Source organism: Canis lupus, chromosome 15 (genome assembly GCF_003254725.2).
Source record: "Canis lupus dingo isolate Sandy chromosome 15, ASM325472v2, whole genome shotgun sequence".
NCBI lineage: Eukaryota > Metazoa > Chordata > Mammalia > Carnivora > Canidae > Canis > Canis lupus.
The window spans coordinates 54,464,232-54,487,361 of NC_064257.1; the positions used below are offsets into that span (position 1 = coordinate 54,464,232).

At 36.3% G+C, this 23,130-nt stretch overlaps 1 long non-coding RNA gene across 3 annotated transcripts in view; it reads right to left on the reverse strand.

Moving 5' to 3' along the window:
• The window catches only part of LOC112654362 (uncharacterized), a 54,999-nt gene that overhangs the window by 528 nt on the left and 31,341 nt on the right, over window positions 1–23,130 (reverse strand). Inside the window, exons 3-4 of one of the 3 annotated variants that reach the window (XR_004805160.2) lie at window positions 17,975–18,074; window positions 16,063–16,329 (exon numbers count right to left, since the gene is read on the reverse strand). The exons of 1 other annotated variant lie outside the window; for it this stretch is intronic. This is a non-coding gene — a long non-coding RNA (uncharacterized LOC112654362). Of the gene's footprint in view, window positions 1–16,062; window positions 16,330–17,581; window positions 17,835–17,974; window positions 18,075–23,130 lie in introns of those variants that run through there. One more of the 3 variants, XR_003132941.3, reaches the window with a different exon arrangement.

Here is a 23,130-nt window from a genome sequence, read left to right on the forward strand (position 1 = left end):
AATTCTCTCTTTCATCTCTCAAGGTTTTGAGTACCTCATAAGCAGAGGCACTGACTGCTTTTGTTATAGGTTATCTTTCCACAGATATTTGTATAGCAAACAGCCTTGGAATATAGAGATACTGTCTCCCTCTGGGACAGAGGGCTGGTTTGTTTATTGTCTACTATAACAATGAAGATAATGTCTCTCTCCTGAGCAAAGGTTGTGTGTAGATTTGCTTGTAATCTTACACAAGATTAGAGTGTGCTAAGCCAGAGAACCCTTTCCTGTAACACAACCCCCTGTGTGTATAGGCATCAAGAAGCCCTGCGGTAACTGGGGTCTGTGGAACTGGTGCAAAGGAATGCTGATGCTCGGGTTATTGCTATTGGTGTGAGTAATCAAGTTGCCCTCACTCTGATTCAGGGTAGTGAGTAGTGTCTTCTGTGCATCTACGAAACTGTGGCAATCTAACTTCGCTTGCAAGCAAGGTACAATCTCAAACCCTTCCCAATTCTTGGTAGCTACTGAAATTTGGAGACCTCAATACTGTCTGCCATATAGAAGTAAAACACTTCTATCTATAGAACACTTCTATCTATACACCCCAAATCACCAGGAACAAATAAATGGAGTAACCTCCTTATGCGGGAAGTAACTCATGACAGCCTAAGGAGTTACAAGAAATCATCTTCCAATTGGTTTGGGATAGGCCAACACTCCTGGAACACTTAGAATGTTTTTAGCAGCAGCTCTAAAAGAAGCCAACTCAAAACTCAGATGTAGAAACTTCCTATGTTGCGGCCTGGCAACAAGAGGTAAGTGGGACCAATCGAAGTCTTTGTCCAAGGATGCTGATTGGGAAAGAGAACCCGACCGCAGTTGCTACTGCCTGGACCCGACAATGAGAAGTGCTACTAGGATCTAGTCAGAGCTGGGAAATCTCAGGCAAGTCAAACTTCTGAGGAAGAAAAATGCGAGTAGAGAGATAGAAGGAGAGCTACTCTATGAAAAGTTGGAAGAGGAAAAGTGTAAATGCACAGAGGGTAAGAGAGAAGCAATGAAGCCGCTTGGCCTGAGAGAAAGGGACGGAGAGCCGGAGCGTAGCTCATCCTCGGAGCTGCATGGTCTCCTGACTGTTGCCCCCTTCAGTTTCCTTTCCTGTCCATGCCCGTTCCCACAGTGAGACTCAGTTCTCATTAAATTGTTTGCATGAGTTTATGTTCCTTGCAACAATGACAAAACTCTACAGAGAACATATACCAATGACGTTAAGGTACCTCCTTTGTTTCCTGTTAAGGGTTAATTCTGAGCCCTCAATAGGAAAAAAAAACCCTGAGTAGTTAATAAATCACTTGTAAAAAAAATCACAAACACAACTTGCAGTCCATTACTCTTAAAATTCAAATCATTACGTGTATATGTATTGTTATTGGATAATCATCTTGAACTCATTGAAAATAAGTGATCAAAAGGGACCTTTTACTTGTTTTAAGATGTCACAAAACATTTCCTCCACAAAGGTTGCCAGAAGTTTCTTTTTGTCCTGATGGCATCAGAAATCACATAAAAAAAAAAATCTATGACTAAAATGTTTTTTTTTGTTTGTTTATTTATTCACTTGCTCCTTCAAACAACATTTCTTAAGGTGCCTTTTATACTCTGGGTACGAAAAAAGGGGGAATATTAAAATAAAAGCAAGATACAGGTGTTATTTTCTGAAAATACAGTCTAGAGGGGTCAATAGAGAGCAAAACGTCAAAACAAAATCATGTTTGTACAGACAAGAGTCAGGTTCATAGCAGAGCTACTGTGGTGAACAATTTCAGGAGGCACCATTGACTCAGACCCTGCGCATTCTTTCTGTATGTTCTTTGTATTCAGCACCTTGTATGAAAATGGTACCCTGAGGACTTGAGCAGCGCTCTGGTCCTGACTTACAGCCTCGTATCTCATCACACGGAAGGAAATACTAGAGCTGGATGTGGGAGTGTTACCTGTGGTCAGCAAAGAAGAGGGGTGGAATGCAATCCAGACAGTAGATATCGTTCATTCTGGATTTGACTCAGCATCCCTTCCTCCTTCCTTCTATGTGCATGCCTGAATTACAGGGAGAGAGAGCTAAAACCCGTTTCCTAGACCTCCTGGTAGCCTCGTCTGAATGCAATTAGGTTATGCTAATTAGATGCATTCATTCGAAATTTGGAATGTGGCTCTTCTAGTAAAAGCCATTTTCTTGCTGTTATTTTAACTAGCAAATAGTGTCATAGAGACGTTAGAGTTTATAAAGAGAGTCGAAGGGGCACCTGGGTGGCTCAATCAGTTGAGCGTCGGAGTCTTGATTTCAGTTCAGGTCATGATCTCAGGGTCCTGAGGTCCAGCCCCACATAGGGCTCTATACTCAGAGTCTGCTGAGGTTCTCTCCTTCTCCCTCGGCCTCTCCCTCCTCCTCCCGCCCTTCTTTCTCTCTCTCCTTCTCTCTAAAATAAATAAATAAATCTTGAAAAAAAAAAAGTCTGTAGCAGCTAGACTTACTATCCAAGCGTCTGGTGGATCTAAAGGCAGTTAGAGAATCAGCATACCTGGTTCTAGTTACCAGCATCGTGTGCCTTTGAACTCATCACTCCGGTAGCAGACCTGTGACTCTCCTCTGCCAGCCCTTCTAATCACTTTGTAAGCATTTAATTTCCTGCATGAAATCCCTTTCTGCTTGAAATATCTGTCTACCACACTAAACCCTGGCTGATACAGCGTGTTCAAAGGCGAGGAGATATGAGCAAAAATCTTGCGGTCTGGGAGTGACTAGCTGCTAGGTATGTTGAGCCAAAGATGCTTTTAGTGGCAGAAAATACAGATGAAAGAGTGTGTTTTGTAAAGATTGTACAGAGTTTTAAAGTTCTGCTTCTCCCAAATACTTGGCATCTAGTAGATTTTCGTTAAATGTTTGTCATATGAAATAGTATTTAAAATCTGTGGTGTTTGGTCTTTGTCTTCTTGTAGAGGTGGAGCCAGTGGAGCTAGCAAAGAACAATTAAAGGCTTCTTAAGGGAATAACACGATGAGATTTGTGTTTCTCCTTTATAATTCTCCAAGGATAACTTGAGTTGGAAAGGGCTAAGGATAGAAATGCTATAATAGATGGGTCTGTAACTTATAAGGCTATTGAAAAAAAAACCAAGTTCATAAATTTGGTCACATTGTTTGCAAGGTTTATCATGTGATTTTTAAATAGTTAAAATATTGATAAAGTTTGAGCTAATAAACATAATAAACTTTGAGTTACTGAGAATCTTTAAAAAATTAAATATTCATCAAGATCACTTACTTTGAAAGCTATCAGATGGAGGTAATTATAAATTTGTTAACATCATTGCCACACAGTGGCACCAATTTGGCTGGGTAAAAAGATGTTTTTCACACATATTTAGCCACTATTATATGAGTTTGTTTATGGGCCTCAGACTGTCTATGGCTGATATGGGAACACAAGGTGGTATTTTATCATATAAAATGATTATGTAGGATGTTTTTGTATTCTTTATCAGTGTCAAATAGAGGTCATCTATAGTCATGCATTACTGCATTCGCTGAGTAATGTGTCCCCAAACTTTGGAATGAAATTTGGATGGGGGAAATTTGGAGAAGACCAAACTGCACAGCCTATCTTGCTAACTCATTTAAGAGAGGAAACTTTAAAATATTGGACATTGTTTGAGAATATGAAAAGGAAATTTCAAGCTACAAGGTGACAAAATAGTTGGAGAGTTGCAATATTTAAGAAGACACTTTCTCTAACTTACATTTCTTTACGGGAAAATCAGCTGAATTATGTGAGTTTTAATTTATAGTCTTTGGAAACTTCCTTTTAAATAAAATATAACCATCTACACATATCTCTGTTGTATCACTTACCAACATTGTATTATAAATATTTTCAAGTATGTCTGTGTGACAGAGAGAACACTATGTGCTTTTTCTGCCCATTTCATTTCTTTCTGGCCAAGTAGATTCTATTTTCCATCCTTCTTTATCATCAGGTTGGGACCAAATGATGTATATAACTAGTAGGCTTGCTTATAAAACCCCCTACACAGTTTTCCACATTCTATCTTCCTTTTCCTCTTTTATGGCGATTTTAAAGATCACACACCGAAGTTAATGGAGCCACTAAATAGAAAGAGCCTGAATTTCTGAGTCACTGCCCAGAAGACTCTCACGGTCAACAATTCCCCTCCCCTACCGCACACATATTGATCCATATGAGGCTGTGATAGAGGCTGGAAATTAACCTTCATTATGTTAAGCTGCTGTGCGTTTGATACTGTTTATTATAGAATCAAACCCACTTTGTCTCATTAGATTGTGCACGCTCCCTGAACTCAGAGGTCTTATTTTACTTATCTCTATCTCTAGATATTTACTGTAATATCTGGGACAATGCCTAACATCTATTAAGTATTCAATATATGGTGAACAAATAAATAAATGAGTATTCTAGACAAGAGATTAAGAGGTACCTTTAACTGCGACATTGACAGGAAGTAGTACAGGCGTATCTATTTACAGAGATCTTCATGGATGAAGGGGAGTGGGAAGTACAGGCTTCCAGGTATAGAATGAATAAGTCGCAGGGATGACAGGCACAGCATCGGGAATGTAGTTGAATAGTTGATGGTATCGTAATACCATCAGGTGACAGGTGGTAGCCACACTTGTGGTGAGTATAGCATACTACATAGACTTATCAGACCACTGTTGTATACACCTGGAATTAATGTAACATTGTGTGTCAACTATACTTCAATTAAAAAAAAAAAGATGTCTTCGGTTGCAAAATTTTCTTAAAAGAGAATGCTTACTTTCTTAAATATGCAGTTCTTCAGAAAACAAGCTGTATTTTAAAAGTATATGGCTTTTAAACACACAGCAAATACTGTGTCAGTATTCACACCTTTTTAAAAACTTTTCTGAGTGTATCTGGGATTGTTATCAATGAGAGGCAATGCAAACTGAAATTAGTTTCATGTACAAGTTTTGGAGTCAGTTTGATTAATTTTAATTCGTGATGCCACATGTTGTAACCTAATTAACTCTTTAATTTATTATGTGATTTAATTTTTAAAGCAGTTTTATGTCTACTGGAAAATTGAGTAGAAAATTCAGGGAGCTTGCTTATAACTCTTTCTTCCTCAGTTTTTCCTATTATTAACATTTTGTGTTAGTGTACAAGACTTTACATTGTGCAAGATGTGTTTAATTTTTTGTTGTAATTGATTAGCCAATCTTGGCACATTATTACTAACTAAACTCCATACTTTATATTAGGGTTTACTTTTGGGTTCTTTATTGTGACGTGTTGTAAATGTATGATGACATGCAGCCACCATTACAAGATTAGATAGAATATTTTTATTGCTCTAAAAATTCCATCTCCTCTTTCCTCCTTCCTTCTGAAGCTCTGGCAACCACTGATCTTTTTACTGTCTCCATAGTTTTGCCTTTTCCAGAATCTCATATAGGTGGAATCATGCAGAATATAGTCTTTTCAGATGGTTTCTTCTACTTAGCAATATGCATTTAAGTTTTCTTCATGTCTTTTCATTGCTTGATAACTCACTTCTTTTTATCACCAAATGATATTTCAATGTATGGATGTATCACCATTTATTTATCCATTTACCCATTAAAGGACACTTTGATTTACTCCATATTTTGACAATTATGAATAAATCTGCTTTAAATATTCATGTGCAGATTTTGCATGGACATAAATTATCAACTCATTCAGGTACACAAAGGAGTGAGATTACTGGATCATATGTTAAGAAAACTGCCAAACTGTTCTCCGGAGTGGCTGTACCATTTTGCATTCCCATCAGCAACAAATGAGAGTTCCTTTTGGTCCACATTCTTATCAACATTTGGGGATGTCTGTGCTTTGGACTTTAGCCATACTAATAGGCATGTCATGGTTCTTAAATTTTTACTTCATGGTACTTAATTATTTCATTTATTTATTTATTTATTTATTTATTTATTTATTTATTTATTTATGATTTTTAATTTATTCATGATAGATACGCAAAGAGAGGCAGAGACACAGGCAGAGGGAGAAGCAGGCTCCACACAGGGAGCCCAACGTGGGACTCCAGGATCACGCGCTGGGCCAAAGGCAGGCACTAAACCGCTGAGCCATCCAGGGATCCCTCTTTCATTTATTTTTAATGTAAAAATAGGAAAATAGTAGGGAATTGAGGTCTACACCTGAGAATCCAGGCTTAATTGATGTGGGTCTTAGATCCCTTATTTAAGTGTTAGACTCAACTTTAATTTATGAACAAGAGGAGACTTCAGGTGGAAAACATGCCTCTGAGAATTAAAATTCTATGCCATTTATTTTATCCTTCACTCACTCCAGTATCTTCTGGCCTACATTCAAGTGCAGGTCGAACTTCTGTGATGACTGAATGAAATGACACTGAGGAGACAGTCTCGACTCTGGAACAAATGGCCCCACTCTTGGCCCTGAAAGTAGTTGTACATAATAACCCTGCTTATAAATTTGAGCTTGTTATAAAATAAGCAGGTGGGAAATGGGCATTAGCAGCTGGCCTAAAACTCCTTTAGATGCACTGAATCTTTTACTCTCATCCCTGCAGCTGGGAGTTCTGACACACGGATGCATAATGGTCATAGAATGGCTAAATATTAGGACACAGGCACAAAGCTAGGGACAGTGATACAGTTGCTTATTGCAGAGCACCCGAGATCTGTTAACATTCTGCAATGACTATCAGGTGCTGAGTGAGATTTTTAAACGTGCTGAGAATGGATAAGCTAAATTCCTCACCACAAAAGCACATTCTACCGTGGTTCACACTTCCCTTTTGGCATAAGCTTCAGGATGACTGCTCTAAGCTTGACCTTCATATGTAAATATTATTTGAAAGATAAAGGTCAAAAATTCACGCAATTCTGAAAATTTCCAACCGCTTCTCCACTACTGATGCTGAGAGGAGAAGTTGGAGAATGGGCGGTAGATGTTTTCCTTTATGCCTGCTTGGTCATGTTATAGAAAAACTTATTTTTTTCTTATTTTTCAAATGGAAAGCTGGGGTAAACCTGGCTGACAGGCCAACTGACAATGTTATGATAGTACTAGAAGCCAACTTATTTGCTAAATATACTTCAGTGCAGCTCCCTGGTGATTTAATGATATTGAAGTTTATCCAAAGGGGTCATAAATTCACTTTTATATGTTTTGACATTATAGATAAAGAAATTACTGACACTTTTCATAATTTAATTATAAGTCACACATAGCTTGTTTAGTACTAGATCTAAATATCCTTAGAGCATGCTCACTTACTGCAGATATGTACAGAAGAGAGCAAGAAGAAGATGTTTCAGCTTGATTTCAAAATTAAAGCTAGTGTGTTAAAGCTATTTTGTAAATACCAGACACATTGAGGGTATTTGTTCCAACTAATCATTAGTTATATAGTATGATTGCTTAGACATCATCCTTTCCTTTCCTTGATTCACATCATAGTAAGGCCAATAAATGTTTACTAACTGTGGTGAATTATATATTCTTTTTCCACAAATATTCAGTCTTTTCTCTTGCCACTGAGAGAAATGTACTTCTATACCCTGTGAGTTCTGGGTCTGATTGTGTAGCTCGCTTTAACTAATGGAATATGGTAGGAGCGCCATTTTGACAATTCTGGACTTTAAAAGACAAGTTTCCACCAACTTGTGAAGCACACGTAAATCCAATTCACAACCTGAAACACAGCTTTAGCACACAGCCTGCAGCCAACAACAAGCAATATGAATAAAGTCTGAGTATTTGTAGTGTAAGTCATTAAGATTTTGAAATTTTTCTTTCTTTTTTTTACAACGGAACATAATATTCTTGAAGCTAAAAATGGAGGTATCAGCACTTAGAAATGAACCATTTTCCACAATAACAACAAATACATAAATAGTTCTAGCATTGGCTTGGGTCTTTTTGGTGTGCGGCAAGGAAATTTATAGGAATCCAGAAAAATGGCCACCCATGTTATGCAATAAGGAAATATTTAGCTAAACTGTTGAATGAAAATAGCTAGGAGGCTGAGAATGTACTTAAGATATTTAGTGTTTGGAGCGGGTTGTCATTTGATACGCTTATAAAACTGCTATAAGAAAGAATAAGCTGAGAAAGGATCTCTGTGGTTTGCAAGGGAACATAGAGAGTCAAAGGAAATCTAGAGGACTAGAGAATGAAATGGTTTCTCATCTGCAGGTAGTCAAGATGAAAATGAGAAATCTCTTGAGCCAAAATGCTAATTGATACTCATGACATAGCCTGGGGGGCAAAAACAAGGCAAGGCTGTGACAATCACAGATTTCTTTAAGACTTCTGATTGGATTTGTGTGGCCTCCGCTAATTCTCTTCAACTGGATAAAATGGCTGAGGAAAAAATGACAAATCCCAGGGAGAGCTGATAAACATAAAACACTTAGAACTAAGTCTAGTGAGGGAGACATGGCTCAAAAGGAATTTTGACATGGCTATAGCCCTGGAATAAAAACCTAAGTTAACAAAGTTTCTGAAAGAATTATATTACTAATGGTACGGCCAGCCTGGATGTAAAAGGCATATGACTGTAATAAACAGAAACGGACATTTGGGCCTCAGTTCTGTGGGCTGGGAGCTGGCTAAGAAAGCAGTTCAGCCCCCCAAATCTCATAAATCTCAATGGCCTCCTAAATTAGGAGCAAAGAAATAATGAGGGAAAAGGTCTTCCCAGATGGTGGTTCCAATACCCATGGAGGAAGTGGATCAGGGATCTATTCCCAGGGAGCCAAATGGGGCCTATCAAGAAATATCTCCTACCCCCAAGAATAGGGAGGATGTTGCAACAATTGGCCAGCAGGATTTCCAAATTGCTGTGGATCAATGATTGTTTTGTGTCTCCCACTTTGCCTTTTCAGATGGTAATGTTTACTGTGGTTAACCTGCTTTGCCCTGAAATGATGCTGTGTGTGTGTGTGTGTGTGTGTGTACACAGATAAATTGTGTTTTTATTTCATAGGCCTCAAAATCAAAAGGATCCACATTTAGACATTATATAGACACGATCAAGACATGGAGTTGGACCCTGGTGCCATGATTAGAGGACACTTTTGGATGTCTTCTTTTCCTGCAGTGGAGGTGAGTACATTTTGTGGGGAAAGATACAGATGAATGTGCTCAAGATGGCAGACTGAGGTAGATTGTATTACTGTTCATCAAATATTCATTTGAAATGAGTGTATTTCCCCATCCCACTGAGGTTGGGCTTAGCCATGTGACTTCCTTTAGCCAAAAAAATGTGGAAGTCACATTGTAATAGATCTGAGATGAAACTTTATGGAATATTTGAATTCTCACCAGCTCTCCTGTGCCCTTGCCCTTCATCACATGAGCATCGCATCCCAGGTGGGGGTGCTCTATAGGTGCATCCTGGGATAATAAGAGATGCAAGGAGCATACCTGGACCTGATCCACAGATCTATCTGCATGTAATGTGGAGGAGAGGTCAATATTTGTTGTCAAAAACTACCAGGATTTTGAGGTTTATTACTCAGGTAATCCTGTGAAATCTAATACTGTCATTTCCAAAATCATAATTTCCTAGTGCCAGAGCCAGAAGAGAACCTGATTGCTGAATGTTTGGAACAGTACTTTGGGCAAACAGAATGTTTTAAATAGTCCTAACAGATAAATATATTTGCAAAGCCAAGTATTAGAAACTATTGACTAGAGGGGTTAGAAAAAAAAAATCTCAATAAGTAAAACCTCCTGGTGTTTCCTCACACATATTAAAGGACAGATTGTATTATTCACCCATATTCACTCCTCCCTCCAACAATTGGCTAAGAATAGACAAACTGAAAAAAAGATATATTTGGTAATGATGATCAGCTTCCATTTTTTAGACCAGAGGGTTTTGATGATCAGTGGAATCATTTTCACAGAGAAAAGTAATTGAACTAATATTTTTTCTCTGACTTTATATACTTGTTTTTATTTCTGAGTGGTGGCAACATATACTACATTGGAAAAGGGAGGAAAAAGTCTTTTTCAATTATTACTGAAACCTGTAACATATAGATTACTTAGGGACAGTCTTTAGAGTATTTTTGTAAAAATTCTGTCTCTTTGACCTTCTAATGAGATCTGCCTCAAAGCTCTCTTCTCTGAAGCTGTGATGACTGAGTACATGATTAATGTATTCAGAGGTAGCCAAAATATGTTATTTAACTACTACTTATTTAAATATTATTCCCTCTTTTTTTTTTGTCATAGAAAAATGAAACACATACTGTTAGACTGAAGAAGAAGGAAAGGAACATTATGTGTGGGGGAGCTGAGGATGCTTTGACACCTGTGGGACCTCAGTCTGGTCTGGGGGATTATTCATATTTGCTATTTTTGAGTTCATGAAACAGGTCCAAGTGGCAGAGGTAAAGATCTGGGATGTCTCAGTCTGGCACTCACATTTCATTTGGGCTTGATACCAAGACTAGCAGAGTGACAGACCCAAAAACTCCAGATCAATGATCTTCCCAGCTTGATACTTGCAGCTTTCATAACAACTTCCTGGGTAGTTTTGAGTAGTTTCTGTTATATGTCTATAAAAGCTGCATTGAAGCTCTCCCAAGGAGCTTGGGATTGAGGTAAATTGGGTTGCCGTCTGAGAGTTCAATAGTAAAGAAGGTTTAAAGAGATATGTATTCAGTGGTAGAGGCCCAAGAATTTAGCCCTGGGGCAAAAGTATCAGGTAAAAATATTAATGTAACTGAAAAATAGACGGGTCCAACCAAAGGAGGATTAGTCCTATAAGGTAGACTTATAATTCTGACAATTATAAATCTTATAATTGTCAGAAGCAAGTGTTGACTGTGCCTCTCTATTGTCTAGGGCCCCCCAAGATTACACTAGAGCACCGTGCTATACTACAAATGTTCAAGGGAAGCACAACGATACTAATATCCATCTGTTAGACGCTGAACAGACTACTAGGCACCTCATGGTTCGAATATCAGACAGTACTACATTCCTTTCAGTGAAGTCATATCCTTGGAGAGCTGGGTGTTCAGCAATTTCTTTGATTAGTTGCAAGTACCACGTGAAAATCAACATGGAATAGAAATGGGGGTGTTGTCACCCAATCTGCTTTCAAGGTTTGAAAAGCTGTGTAGTGTCCAACAGGGGCATGCCTATTAGTTCTTAATAATGAAATATACATATATATAGTCTTTTCAATTTATACTTTTTTTTTCAAATGGCTCTATGTTATTAACAAATGAGTACTTAGGAAATTAATGAACTCTATTTACTCTCCAAAAAGAACTGTTTGATATTTCCTTCATCCCATGGGCACTGTGAAAAGAATTGTGAGGTACTCAGGGTATCATGAACTGAGAAAATTTGGAAGCCTCTGGAAGCCTGCCTTCCTTCCTTCCTTCCTTCCTTCCTTCCTTCCTTCCTTCCCTCCTTCCTTCTTTCCTTCCTTCCTTCCTTCTTTCCTTCCTTCCTTCCTTCCTTCCTTCCTTCCTTCCTTCCTTCCTTCCTTCCTTCCTTCCTTCTTTCTCTCCCTCATGTTTAAGTAAGTTCAATGCCCAATTTGGGGCTTGAACTCATGATCCTGAGATCAAGAGTAACATGCTCTACCGACTGAGCCCACCAGGCACCTCCATTCTATTCTCTTTAATGTCAACACACAGTGGATTCACATGCCTAACTTCTAGTTCCAGTTCCTTGTCACCAAGGTTCAATATCCATTTCCTTTGGAGGAATATTGCTCAGATCTGAGAACTCTGGCACTTGGGCTACTTAGCAACTGCACCATTAATTATAAATTAATAAACAAGTACCTTTTCTATTTCCCTCACAGCTTTCCTAAACAAAGAGAATGAAGTTCTCGGGGGGATACAAGAACCATACAAATTCTCACTATAAATTTATACCATAGCATTCTGATTATGCGTCAGTCTCTAGTTACTCCTGAAAGTCCATGGCTGGTTGGATGATAGATATTTTTGAGCTTGGAAGGCTGAGAATCAGACTCTGGTCCTTAGAATTTCGATATGGTAATGATGCAATGCTGTTAGGCTTTTTGGAATACAACAGTCTGTCTTACTTCAGGTACTATCCTTGGATTCTTTTTTTTTCCTCTTAAATCTGGAGGAAGTCTGCCTGGATTCAAATCTCATCTCTGTCACCCACCATCTAGCTGTGTGACCTTGGGCAAATTACTTAATCTTTCTGTATTTCAGCTTTCTCATCTATAAAATGAGGAAAATAATTATTACTTTAGAAAGTAGTTGTGAGTATTAAACAAAATAATACATGTTAATTTCTTAGAAGATATCTAGCATATTCTAAACCCTAAATAAATATTTCTTCTTATTTTTGTCTTGTTCTTCTGAATTGTGTTATTGCTATTTTTGGTCATGTTTGCCATGTTTCTTTCATTTTTCAAGCTTCTACATTTTCATCAAATTTTTCTATGTTCACACCTAACACTCAAATGTAAGTTGGATGTCTCATGAAAGTCCTGACTATAATCCAAGTCTGTGAGTGTGGAAAGTCAGGAATACCAAACATACTTCATTTGCTCATCTATATTTGCATGGTCCTCTCAGTTAGAAGAGCCATGTGGCCAGTTTTGGTCAATTATATGTGAGTGAAAGTGAAAAGGGATTTTTTAAGTGATTCTCCAGTCTTTTCCCTACCTCAACAAACAGAAAGAACTTGTGTCTTAGAAGATGTAGCTATGAGATAGTGGTGCCTCCACTAAGCTGGATCCTTCATAACTTAGTGGAGTAGAGTCAGCAGACAACTTATATTATATATGTACTATCATTAAGAAATAAACATTTTATGTGTTAAGCCACTGAGATTTCCCAGGTTAGCTGTTCTACATCATATCTAAACTCATACAGTGGGTGTAAATGACCCGTAGGCACCTACTTCATAATAGTGAGCTAACATCAAAGGAATAATTTATATTTAATAAATACTTGCTGAAAAACCTGGAAGTATAGTGTATACATCTTCTAACTTGGAGTCTCTAGAACATCACTGACAGTTGTCAGCTGGGGCTCTGTTCATTTGTAAGTCCTACTGATTTGGCGTCCAAGCTGGCTCATTCACAAGGCTGTTAGTTGATGCTTGACTTTCAGTTGAGAGCTGATTTGGGGCTTTTGACTAGGACAGCAATACTTGGCATCTCTGTGTAGCTTCAACCTTTCACTTTATGTCAGTTGGCTCCTCAGAGGGAATAAGCCCACACGAATGAGCATCTTAAGAGAGTCAAGGATGCAGCCACAGTCATTGTATGGTCTAAGACTTGGAAATCCCAGAATGTTCCTTCCAGTGCATCCTATTAATCAGATAAATAAGTCACTGAGGGTAGTCCCCATTCAGTTAGAGTTTACTTCTCAAAGGGAAGAGTGAAAAATAATTTGCATTTACAGCCATCTTTAATCTATCATACCCCCTCTAAAACACATTAACTAACATCCACATTAGTCATCCATATTAATTAACACCACATTAAAATCCACTCACACGTTAAAATTCTTGCAAACAGAGCATTCATGCTTTATCATAATTGAATATCTGTACTAGTGCCTATTTCCGAGATTTTGTCCATTATTTATGTTCATAGTAATTTAACTGCTGAATAAACTCACCAATAGCACAGAAACATCTTCAAATTTTTCCCGAGGTCTTCCACAGTGCCTAGATTTTAGATATCTAATAAATCAATTTTGAATAAATGAAATGAGACATATATATTCTGTATAGAGGGTCAAAGTTAAAAGCTTATCAAATCAACATGTAAAACGTAAACACATCAAGAATTTTTTTTCTTTCTGTGTGGGTGAAGACTTTTTAGTAAGACAGTAAAACAAACAGTTAGAAGCTTCAGGAGTTATTTTCAGTTTTCATATAAAGAGTGATAAATATACTCTTTTGGCCAAATGGATATTGACTTGAGTAAATAGTGTTTCTTAAAAATGCTAGGAAGAACCAAACATTTCAACGCTTAGGAAAAATGTCCTAAAGTAAAGATAGTGTGTGCATATATATATATATATATATATATATATATATACACTATATATAGTATATATATGAAATATGAGATATTTATATATATGAAATATGAGATATATATGAAATATGAGTATATATATGAAATATATAGAGAGATATATATCTCTTATATATATATATATCAAATATATATGTATGTATTTGTAGTGCAGTCAGAAGAAAAGAGAAAGAACAGATCTCCTAAGAATTCTTAAGAAAAGTATTACAATTAGTGTTATTGAGAGTTTAAGACATTTTCCCCCCAAGTTTACTTGGTTTGTGAGTATATTGGCTTATTCTGAGTTTGCATCAGTTTAAAACTCAGAGGATTAAAATAGAATTGCCAATATTATGTCTACATATTCATGGAAACCAAATGAAGCTTGAATCATATAATTTGTAACAGGACTAAAGGAGGATTGAACTTGCTTCTCCCCCTGCCGCCCCTGTCACCACGACAGAAGCAGCCTGAGAATGGCAGAAAGAATATATGCCTTCTAAACTAAAATCTCGAGTCATTTCAAAACTCTTTCCCTTTGAATTAATTACATACTTTAGTTTGATGCTATGTTCTAATGTAGTCTCCTACATGAGCCCAAAGATTCTCCAAAATAGTCCTTAGAATTCTATTCAGACAAGAAAAATCTGTTAGAAATGAGTATATATAGCACAATATGGAAAAAAATTGTTTTAAATTTAAAATGGGAAAAAAAAACTTTAATTCTGTTTGTAAGACCAAAGGCTTACAGTGTTTCTTTTCAACACATACTTCAAACATCCTTTCCATTGTTATTCATGAATTTTATTATAAAATTCCTTGGCTTCAAATTGCTCTAGGGTTACCAGTTTTTTTCCTAAACCTGCGTGAAAAATTAAGTATTTCTCTATTATTTTGCTGATTGTTCTTTACTATTATAGAGTTTTCTCCCCTCTTGTGCATTTACTTAAATAATTCCATTTAAATTTAAATCGTAAATATATAAATGAAAATCTACTCAATATACTAGTAAATTAGCTATTTACTTAGATATTTACATATTTTGGAATTCAAGGGAGCTTGATATTCTTTTTGAACTACTCAGTGAAAATGAATTTTCAAAATTCAAGAACAATATTAATTGAAATTCCTATCTTAATGGTAAGTGAATTTTTAGTACAAAGTAAGACTTTTCTGCAGTAGTTTGAATAACTGATGAATTAAAGATAGTTTCCTCTGGAAACTACCAAATTATAAAGCCACATCTAACTTTATAAAGTATTGATTGATTTATAAAACTGGTCAATATAAATCCTGCCTTAATGCGGCATAAAAGACCTGATTATAAAGCTGGTAATTGTCTTCAAATGTTGTTAATTTGAAAAAGAGCAATTTGTATTGATTAACTAATAAATCTGTAATGAAAATAATAAGACAAATTTTTATCACCATGCCTAGAAAGGGCATTGGAAAGGAGACCCAAGGAAGGAGTATTATGTAAGACTACCGAAGGCACCTTATGTGCCCTGTGGTGCATGGGCATATGTAAGCGGAAGAATCTGGTGGTGGCTGGGAGGGAGGTCGACAGAAATAATTCTCTGATATTTTTCTGAAGGCTTACAGGCAGTCTTCTGGTGTCTAATATATTTGTATTTTTTAAGGGCTTATTGCAGATGACCTTCTTGTGTATGTCTGAAATAAACTTTGTTAGAGTGGTCAATTGCAAGAATTTAGGGAAGATTACTATCATGACTCTGTTTCTAAAATTCTAAAAGGAAAGCAGCATGAATTCAATACCCACTAATTCAGACAGTTACATGATATCCAAAATAGTAAATAGATGAAAATGTTGTATCTTCTTTAGGTTTATTTCCTTTGAAATTTTAGGAAATTTATATTGTACAATTGGGTCTTAAGAGCAAGACCTAGGGATTGCACAATGATAAGGAAATTGTCTAATTAGCCGTTTCTTTCTTTTTTAAAAATTTTATTTTTATTTTTTTTAAATTTATTTGACAGAAATTTTTATTTTATTTATTTGACAGAAAGAGAGAGCACAAGCAGGGAGAGCAGCAGGCAGGGGGACAGGGAGATGCAGGCTCCCCGATGAGCAGAGAGCCCAACACAGGGCTTGATCCCAAGACCCTGGGATCATGACCTGAGCTGAAGGTAGATGCTTAACCGACTGAGCCACTCAGGCACTCTTAATTATCAGTTTCTATCTTTTTTTTCCCTGAAAAAAAAAAAATCTGAAGTCAGGAAATAGCTGAAGTTGAATAATAAATAGAAAATAAATAATTCCATCTAGCCAAGAGGTTAACCACATACAAAAGCCGGGCATTTTTATTAACTACAGCATTATTTTCCTTCTACATTACCTTGTTAATACCTCCTTCCATATCCATGGTATCATCTTTAGAAACTGAGTCTTATAATATTATATTATAATATCTGCTCTTTTTTTAAAAAAAGATTTTATTTATCTATCTATCTATTATTTATTTATTTATTTATTTATTTATTTATTTATTTATTTATTTGAGACACAGAGAGAGGCAGAGACACAGGCAGAGGGAGAAGAAGGCTCCATGCAGGGAGTCCGACGTGGGACATTGGACGCGATCCCAGGTCTCCAGGATCATGACCTGGGCCAAAGGCAGCGCTAAACTGCTGAGCCACCAGGGCTGCCCCAATATCTGGCCTTTTAAAAACCATACTCACGAGAGGAATTTAAGTGGTGACTATTATTACTGATCTATAGAGATCTGTTGTGTAGTAAATATTTGCCACACTTGGTGGTACCCAGCATTTGCTGATGGTCTTCCTTTACTTGAGAATGCAGTTCCATGGTAGAATGTGAGGAGTGTTCCTAGCTGCATTGCCTTCAGGCATGATTTTCTGTGTATTTGGTTGTTTCAACCAAGATAACTCATGTTTTTCATCTCTCTCTAACACACACACACAGACACGCACACACACAAACACACACTTCCTGACAAAGAGGAGAAAATGCCTTATTATCAGATGTTGATTTATTAAAATACATAATATTTATATATATTTACTAGCATTTTCCAAAATACATAAGAAAAATGTCTTGAGGAGAAAAGTATTATAAATGAAAAATATTTCACATTCATCAAACTTCCCTTTTTTCATGTGCTGGACATTGGAATTTGATGATGAAGATAGAAAGAATATTATCAGGGCGCCTGGGTGGCTCAGTCGGTTAAGCATCTGCCTTCAGCTCAGGTCATGAGGCCGGGGTCCTGGGATTGAGCCCCATGTCAGGCTCCCTGCTCAGTAGGGAGTCTGTTTCTCCCTCTCTCTGTCCCTTGCTTGTGCATGCTCGCTCTCTTTTTCTCAAATAAATAAATAAAATATTTTTTTAAAAAGGAATAATTTCAATGGTGAGGCTAGTATGCAAACATTTCTCTCATAGTGATCTATATACGTATCAAATATTAAACCAGATTAATTGCATACCCAGTGTGATTTTCTTTAACACATACACGTATTACAGGGTAATTCCTGATATCAGAGAGACCAGCAGGTGTGCTGAGAATGAGTTGCATGCAGGCTAGTCAAGGTGCAGTATTTGCAGAGTAGTCTGTGCCCCATTTACAGTCGAGCTATCCAAGGTGCACATCTCTCAGACAGACCAAGTCAGATTCTTCAGGGAGTGGAGCAAGGGATATTCATTTTTCATATGCATTCTCTGGATGGTTGTAAGATACACTATGGAAAATTTGAGGGTAAAGTGTAAATTTCTTCTCCAGAAAGACTTAACTCTTAAGATGAAAATAGAGGAATTAATAATACCTTTAATATTTTGCAGCATATTTAGCACATTCAAAACGTCGGGTTGTAATTGTTACCTTTTTAAACTGCTAAGTTTAAGATGACAATGTTTTCCTCATCCGACAGAAAACTGCAGCAAAAATGCATGGTTTCAAATTCTTCCAATTAGGAAAAGTCCTAAGATTAGGATTAGAATACAATAGTCTTAAAATTCCAGTTGTGTACACCATTTAATTCCTTGCTATTTTGATTTCTTAAGCTTCTTTTCTGCCGCAACACCACTATGTCAAGCTTCCGCAGTAAGGCACAGTATTAAGGCAAGTATTAATAGACCAATTTAGGCCATAACCCCCAAGTGTCTCAGCAATCTGTTTAATTTGGCTATGACAACTAACCCAGCTATAATATTTCAACAGGTTTGAAAAGTCACCCAGAACCATATTTTAGAGTATGACTCAGGTGTAGGCTGGACTAAAGACTCAGAGGTGTATTTCTTTATGCCAGCATTTGATTGACCATGCAGAACTTTCTAACAGGTCTGTTTTTGTTGCACTATTTGCCCTGGCTGGGGATCCTAGTTTTCTGGTGTTGAGTCCTAATATCACTAGAATCTTGAGAAATACCTGTGTCTTCAACCCCTTACCTCACTACAGAGCATAATCGGTATTATAGTCCAAGCAGGTAGACTAATATAGAATTATAATAAACAATTTTTCAACATTTTCCTTTTGGCTAGTGCTAGTTAGAACTGTTGTATCCTTTGCATGCAGAATTACAACAGCTAGTAGAAATGAATTAGTTAAGTGGGTGTTAGAATACGGTGAAGATTCAATGGAATGGCTCTGGGTTTAAAGTCTTAGAGATTAGGGAAAATCTTCACTCTGCCTCGGTGATATATTCACTGGGATCATGTCCAAATCTATCCTTGGAAGAGGCAATTGTAGTACCAGCTTTTAACCTATGTTTTTTTGTGTTCAAAAGGTGGATAGGTGACATCCTTTAGAATAGTCATGCAATGCACTAACATCATTGAACACATTCGTTCTTTTGCTTACTTTTTCCAATGACATCCAGTCTTTGATGTTGATCATTTTTGTTGGCTCATTAATTCAATTTTCCTTTGTTCAATAAAATCTCCAAATGCTGATGTTGAATTGCCAGGAATAAAGATACTGATGATAGAAATGGCACCAGAGAAATCATTGCTATTCTTGGCCACAGACATTTCCAGTCTGAACAATAGCTGTTTTCTTCATGGCTTTCACCAATGTCATATTTTAAGCAGAGATTTTGTGAGCTCAACAAATGAATGGAAAAGGCTGCAAAATACCTTGCAGAAATATTTCACAGGTAAGCAGGAAATTTGGAATAGATTATCAGAACAGAAAAGTTATAAAGAGATGTCTAGGGCAAAAGACAAAGCAAAATTGCTGAAGCGTTCTTTAAAGTACGGTGTGATTCAGTCAGCAGCTTAGCTACTATTTTTGGGTCCAGCTGATTTTGAGTCCATGGCTGTATGGAGAATTAAAGGAGGGAGGTCAAAAGATTAGGCTATTTGAAGATTTAAAAACTATTAACAATGTAAGTTTCATAAGAATATAATGATCTTAAGGTATTTCATAGCTCAGTATAATATAGTTCATATACTTTATAATGATAATTAATTGCCTAAATCAAAATTTTCAGATTGCAAATAGAGTCAAACCTAGAGTTTGATGGATATAATGATAATTAGGGAGGATAGAAGTAAGATGCTTATGTTATAGATTTCTTTCTTTCCTGGCTTTTCCATCAAAGCATGAATAGAAGGTAACATATCCAAAGAAAACTATAATTGCCAAAACCAAAAGTTCAGAGTAATAAGGAGTTTACTAAAAATTATCTAAAACCTAGGGAAATTTTCTGAGTTTATTCAAATCTTTATCTTTTTATCTCTCCAGAGACCCTCAAGAGTGATGGCCGCCCCTTCAACAGTTCTTCCAATCTTCAAAATCTTTTTTTTTTGCTATATACTGTTTTTTTCTCTTCACTCCTTAGTCATCTCTATATAATTTGAATCAGTGTCATGATAATGAAGATAATCCTTCTCAGGCTCTTTCTTTTGGATCACCGCCACTATTCCTGGCAATCAGAGGTACAATGAAAAATTCTCATTATTGGATAATAGTAATGACGGTTGGTGTGGGGGGAGTAGAAAGACATATACTTTCTTTTTTGTCTCAATATATAAGTAAAAAAAAATGCCCCGGCCTAACATCTCTAGTTCTCAAGGCTCTTAAAAAATAGACCAAATTGCAATACGTCTCTTGTTTTCCCACCTGCCTGAAATGACAAAATAGTTAGTGTTCCTCCTTTTTTAATTTAATACGACACATTTGTTTACACCTAATGTAATGGTAATGTTTAATGGTAAACATTAAATAAGTATGCGCTGAAATGAATTTTACACTATGAGACAAAAATAGTAAGGCTGGGCATAAAATTTGTAGTTTAAAATTTATCTGAGTGAAGAATCTATGGTATACCAGTGAGTTATACACTTTCTAAATTATAAAATGTGATATAAAACTCATGTGTTATTATGATTTTATATCTTTTTTTCTATGTGCTATGCAAACCAAATCTTGTACTTTGAATATAACTATTACTAACAATAGATTTGATGATAGAGGGAAGAGTTGGAGCCACTTCTCTAACAAAATCTTTTGAGAACCAAAGAAATACAGAATGTAAATAAGCTAAGATCTATGATATACAAATATAATGTAACCACATATTTTTTTTTCTGCTGGAATAAGTAAAACATTAAGGGAACTGCTCATAAAAGCCAACCATAATAAATGTTTTGCTCAGTAAAGCCTCTAATCTGAATCTTACATACAGCCTTTTCCTTGGGAAAAACAAAGTCACATAGACCCCACAGATACTGCAGTGTAAATCTGTCCTCAACTCATTGCCTCCTTGTTGTCCTAGGCTGTGGTGGCTGGAGCCTACTGCTACCCGCCAACTGCTAAATATTGTTAGATATTCTGTGAGCCAATTGTTAAAGACAGCCATTAATAAATATTAATTTACATAAACTTACAAATAAATAAATTACATTAAAATTAAAGACAATAATTAAAAGTCATCACTTTTTAATGATATTACCACTTGTCACAATTATTCTTTCAGTATTCTTTTGAGATGATTTATGTCTGATGATGGAAGTACTATAGAATTTGGTGATATTGTACATCTCTTCCCAAATCCATAATTAAGGATCTCATGTCACACAAAGAGTGGGAATATTTTACGGGACTTGGTAAATGTTATAAATCAGGGATTGTTTCCCCCCTTGCAGAGCTGGTTGTTAAACATTTCCTAGCACATCACTATTTCTAGGTCACCATTTCTGTTCAGGTGTGTATAAGAATATGATGAAAGTCATCTGTATAGAATAAATTGCATCCTCACCATCCTAGAAATTATTCCCCAAGGCTACAGTTAGGAAAATATTATCATCCAATAGCCTATCCATTTACAACGAAAGAATGGAAATTTCGATATCCTCTGTACATGATGCATGAGAGCTTTTGCTCCTAGCCACAGCACCGCACTGACTTCAAATTCTAGTTCATTCGTATTTGACATTAAGGTTCTTGCCACATGAGAATTTTACCACTAAGTGTGCTTGGCCTTGCACTGGCAAAGCATGCGGACTTCCTAACACAAAGATACCAAGTCCAAGTCTCAGGCAAGTCTCTTGACTATTACTGATCTTAAAGCTTCTCAGGTATATCTAAGTGTTGAAAAATTAAAACTGACTTTCAATTTTATCATTAATGTATCTTGTCGTGTTTTTTATAAGTCCCCACTAATTGCATATTTCTCCTGTCCCTCTCATATTTTTGTTTCCTAAAAGGCAAAGCAAGAAATTCTTTGCAACGTTTTATTAAAGAAATTAAGTCCCACTGAGACAAAATAGTCCCCTAAAAGTGTCACATTTATGACACTTTCTAACAGAGAGTGAAATTATCATTTGGTGAGTGGTCTGGGGACCTGTTAAACTAATTGATTCAAATTCAGGTATGGAAAAAAAAAACCAAATTCAGATATGGTTTATAATGATACATATTTTAGATGTGTTTCTCAATCATTTTTACATATTGCCTCTCTAAAGAGAAAAAATAAAAGTAAATATAAATTCTTCCTAACAAGAGAAACTAAATACTAAGGAATATGGTTTTGTCAGATAAATTTGAGCTTTGGGGGTCATCAAACAGTACCATACATGTTATCTTTGCACCCCCACCCCCTAACCCAGAGCCAATTTTCATCATGTTGGGGGTAATGTCATCCCTGTTGAGAATGCATATGTCCTTCATTCTGAGAGTGTACTTCAAAATGTCCAAGTTTAGAAGATTTGCCTTTTATTAGAGAAGCTGATTATATGGAGACATCGCATATATATTTATCAGATTGGCTTCTTTCAGTTTTCAGACACCAGGTTAGACATCCAGGGATACTGTATTAACTCATAGGCAGTCTAGAGAAGTGGCATTCACTAAAATGATCACTGGATATATGTAGCAATTTATAGTTAAATTAGCAAAATAAAAAAATTCATTTCACTTGTCATAATTTGCATACTTACTTGCCAATTATGTCTTATTTCTTTTATAAAAGAAATAGTACAGATAATAGAATATTTTCTTCATTACAGAAAGTTGTATTGGTAACACTGCTCAAGAGCCTCCTACTCAAAGTGTGTTCCATGGACCAGGTACTGCTGTCTAGTTAATTAAAAAAACAGATTCCTGAGCTCCATCCCAGACCTACTGAATCACAATTTGCACTTTTCATAAGATACCCAGGGTTTCATATGAGAACATGTCAGTGCCACCAAAAAGTCATTCTTTGTCTGCCTTTAAATATTAACTTCCTTGCAAATACACCACATTAGGATGTGCTTAGTTCTTGAGATGTAGAGGTCAATACTCTATCTGCACTATTTTTTTTTTAAACCCAATGCCCAAACAACAATTAAGTCATTGTAAACTTATTTTATAGATAAGGATGATAATGATATGTTTATGACTTTCCAAGTTGTCTTGTTTAACTAAACAAGTTAATCATTTGCTATAATTGTTTGAACCCATACATCTTTTAAATTTAGAACCTCTCCTTATTATTGGGGCCCTCAGAAAAAAGAGGAATGCAGCAAAAGAAAATCACAGGCAAAGTGCTGTTT